The 4603-nt window shown below is 45.0% G+C and overlaps 1 pseudogene; it reads left to right on the forward strand.

Annotated features, from left to right (window-relative positions):
- The first annotated feature begins 213 nt into the window (after window positions 1–213).
- LOC149461725 (exosome complex component RRP40 pseudogene) lies at window positions 214–3349 on the forward strand (annotated as a pseudogene).
- The last annotated feature ends 1254 nt before the right edge of the window (window positions 3350–4603 follow it).

Raw genomic sequence — 4603 nt, forward strand, 5'->3', positions numbered from 1 at the left:
CTTGACATACCCTTTAAAAAATGAATTTCTATTTTTATCCTTGATCAGTTCACCTGATGAAAAGCATTAACAAGGAATTAAAACAGTAGCATTGTGACTGAGGAAAACCCTTATGCAAGAGCCTTGGGTTATCCGGGCATAGGAAATGTAAGGCCCATCATTTAAAAGGCCAGAAGAGGAACATCTCCAAATATTATTGTCAACCTAATGAGAATGACAGAGATCCTTCAGGTACTGAGCCATTGTGCATTCCCATCATGATTAAGACCAGGTGTGGACTGACAACTCATGGGGCCCCCAGGCAATAGGGGATCATGGGGCCCCTGTGCCCTTGCCCAAACTCAAAAAAGCCTATGAAAAAGGTACCAGGGGCATCTCATGGGGCCCCCTATTGACCCCGGGCCCTCGGGCAGCACCCGAGTTTCCAAATGGTCAGTCCGCCCCTGATTAAGACCACAAAGTACATTACACAACCACAGAGGTCAAAGCATAGCATGGTAAATGAAGTGGTGTGGACCCAATAGGACAACATTTTGTAAAACTGTGTAGGCAGATGCAGTCTAAACTCCCATCTGTAGGTGGATCTAGGCTTTTGCAGCAATTAAGAAGGGAGAGGAAACTGTGGGGAACTGGGTTCCTCTATGACTCCCTGCAGTCACCAGAAGAGTGTTAAGCCGCCTGGCAGAGTCTCTAGCAGCCCACCGCACGGACGCTCCCAGGGCGCGGGGTCTAAGTCCCAGCCTGCTGTTCACCAGGGCCCCTGATGGTGGGGATGGACTTGGTGCAGACTGAAACCAGGTCGCGACCCCCGAGTGCGTCCTGCGGTGGTAGAGAATACTGACAGGGGAGTGCAGGAACGGAATCTACTTTGGAAGAGGCAGACAGATACACAGGTCTGATCCAACCCGGATGGATGGATGGATACGGTATGCGTGGTCAGACAGGCCGGGTCGGTATTATGCGGGCAGTGAGGTACAGAGGAGCGAGCTAAGAATGGTCAGGTCACAAGCCAGGTTCAGCAGGATGCGGGCAAATACAGTACCAGGGATCAGACAGAAGAGTAGTCAGGCAAGCCAGGGGTCAAACAGGAGAGAGCAGGATCAGGAACAAGCAGAGGTCAGCAACGGAGTATACAGCAACACAGGAACAGGATACAGGACACAGGATACAAGACCAAACGGCAACTAACATACCTGTTCCTACGTTTAAATAGCCCGCCTCCCGCTGTAATTGGTGCCAGGCGCGCGTCCGTGATCCCGAGTGCGCATGCGCGAACCCCGCCGCTGCCATGCGCGGCCAGGTCCTACCGCCCGCTGGGTAGAGAGAGTTGGTGTTCTGCACATGCGCCGCCCGATGCGATGCCGCAGAACACCTGGATCCTGACAAAGAGCAGCTGTCTGACTAGTAGCTGGTGCCTCTTGTGACCTTTGCAGCCATCTTGAGATGGCTGCAAAAGGATGCAAAAGGATGCTTTGCAGCCATCCAACAGATTTATTTAAGACCCAGGCCCCCTGATTTGGCGCACACTTTGCAAGTGATTAGTGTAGGGACAGGTTCCCTGCCTGTTAGGGACAGCTCATAATGACAGAGAGAGGTTCCAGAAAAGTAGGGAAATTGCAAGGACTACACTGTTCTCTACCCTAGGAAGTCTCCCAATTGGGGTTGGAGCCAGATCGCATTCCCACTCCTCATTGCAGAAGTTGTTGACATCATTTTAAGCTATTGTACCTCTGTAACAGATCCCGTAAGTAGCTTTTGATGGCTGTTCTCAACTGCCAGGCCTGGTTATACCTTGTTGTAACTTTCTTCAGTATACGCTGCCACACAGTGCTGCACCCTGTGCACAACTGGATGGACCATATTTACTCAAAAGCTCTTTAATTTCTTCCGAACAGCTGCTCACTGCCCTTTATGTGGGCTTTAATGCTGGGAGGTGGAGTGACTTCCCGGTCACATGACCAATGTGATTGTATTTCACAGTAGCCACATGATAAGCCAATTCGCTAACATAACGTATTGCAGCCAGTCTACACAACCTTGTTACTTGAATTTCTATACTGCATCTACCCTTTCAACAAAAGGCAATGTGTATATCCAGGTAAAATCTGGGCTATATTTTTCCTAGGTATGCTATCAAGACCATTTTCAAAATAAAGATACTGACAGCCAAAGAGATTTACCAAGCAGGATAGCCAGCTGCACATGCTAAACGTCAGGATAAAATTTACTGAAATTATGATGCTTGGGGTCTCTTAGTGGATTAGCTATTCCAATGTAAATTTAAATTCTTTAATTTGATGTTTAACTGGAGCAAACCCTATAAAGGGTATGTTAAGTCAAAAACTTGTTTTCTAGATTTGAATAGAGTAGGGAAGGATTAGAACTCCTGTAGGATTGTTACTGCTCTCTGAGCCTCTGATATAGAGATTTAGTCTCCCATCCTGCCCTGATGACCATGTTTTACCAGACAGGAAGTGAGCAAAAAAACTGCTAAAAGCACACAGACAAAAATATATTCTAAATTCTACAAAATAAAAGCATTTGTATTTTTGTTTTTCGTTGCTGTTGGAGAGAGACCCTCATTTTCTGTCTGGTAAAATGTGATCAGCTTGACAGGATGTAAGGATAAATGGAGCACTGCATAGCTATAGAAATCCAACAAGAGTTCTAATTCTTCTGCACTCTGTCCAAATCTAGAAAAAAAGCTTTTGACTTGACATACCCTTTAAAAAATGAATTTCTATTTTTATCCTTGATCAGATAGAATTTCAAGTATTTGTATTTTTATATAGTTACAATGGTCCAACTTGGAGCTGGGAATCACTGTAGTAGACACTCTTACCACAGTGATCTCCACTTCCTTCCAAGTCCTGAGTGGCTGCCCTATTTTTAAAGTTGACATTGGAGGAAGTGATCAAGCTTCATTATCATACTTGTTCTTTGAAGGTGCAACTAAAAAAACAGACCCAATATAAAGGTTGGAGACCTCATTTATGGACAGGTTATTGTGGCCAATAAAGACATGGAACCAGAGTTGGCATGCATTGACAGTTATGAAACAGCAAATTGGATGGGTGTCATTAGACAAGATGGCCTTATGTTTAAGGTATCCTTAGGACTAGTAAGAAAGCTTTTAAGACTCCAGAATGACATTGTCCAGGAACTGATGAATGTATTTCCATTTGAAATGGTCATTGGAATGAAAGGAAGAATATGGGTTAAGACTAAAACTGTCCAACAAACTGTAATTGTAGCCAACTTACTGGAAGCCTGTGAATTTTTGACTGCTGCCCAAAGGACACAGGTCTTTGCAGAGTTCTCAGACAGCATGCATGGATCAAAGGTTTGACCAAGGTTAGTGCCAAGGTTAGTTTTTGGGTCAGGGTCAAAGGTCAAGGATTTTTGGTTTCCACATTTTTAAAATAGTGTCAGTGTAATTTATGTAGGATAAAAAAGGCAAAATGTGCACTGCTGTTTCTGGGCTGTACTATGGGTACATACAACAACTAACATACACACAGGGGTTAAAATTTAGAGTCCAGACCTTCTAGCCGGTCACAAAACTTACTCTCCACCAGTTGCCCCACCCAACTTTGCCCAGGTCCGGCCCGCAACCCTGCCCCCAACCACGCCCCCTTAAAGCTTATGAAATTACATTTTTCTTTAGAATAAAGTGTCCAAAATATAAAACTGTACACAGTAATGTATATCCCAGCTCCCCTGTACTCCATTATAGTGATATGACATGTATACAGTAATCATTACTGTATACATGTCATCACTATAATGGAGTACAGGGGAGCTTGGATATACATTACTGTATACATGTCATATCACTATAATGGAGTACAGGGGAGCTGGGATATACATTACTGAGTAATGTATATCCCAGCTCCCCTATACTCCATTATAGTGATATGACATGTTGTATACAGTACTTACTCCTAGCCCCTCCGAGTCCCCCACGGCAGTGGAGAGAGTGTCTCCTCTCAGCAAAGCCGAAGAAGCCAGAAACCGGAAGTTGTAAACCGGAACTCAGCTTCATAATGAGACTTGGAGCGCAGGTGCAGTCGCTCCGAGCTTCATCTGTGCTCGCTGCTTGCCGCTCGCCACAGAGGAATTTCTCCTCGCATTTGGAGAGTGGCTTTTTCAAGCCCTGATACACATATGTGGTATCTCTGCGATTGTCAGGAGCTGGAGAATTTATTTTGGGTTGGTATTTGGTGGTAGGTTATGGTAGTAGCCACTTTTCCTTTGATGATAATAATAATAATAAAAAAAATCGGGAGATATCTATCACCACCAAACGAAAGTCCAATTTGTCCTAAAAAAAACAAGGTAAAATCTACCTGTATGCACAAAGTAGTTGTGATAATATGTACGGTTTTATTAACTGCTTCCTGACCGCCCTGTAGCAGAAATACTACTACAGGCCGGCACATGTGCACAAAATCACGTGTATATATACATGATTTTGCATTTCAGGGTAGATGGCGTGCGCACACGCCCTACCCGTGCTGCAACTCACGGCCGCGGCAGTCAATCAGCGGGTCCCGGCCAGTGATTACTCGCCGGCGTTCGTGATTTCTGAGCATCTTCGATG

Source organism: Staurois parvus, unplaced genomic scaffold (assembly GCF_062004578.1).
Source record: "Staurois parvus isolate SC_StPar_1 unplaced genomic scaffold, SC_StPar_1.0 ptg000194l, whole genome shotgun sequence".
NCBI classification, from domain to species: domain Eukaryota; kingdom Metazoa; phylum Chordata; class Amphibia; order Anura; family Ranidae; genus Staurois; species Staurois parvus.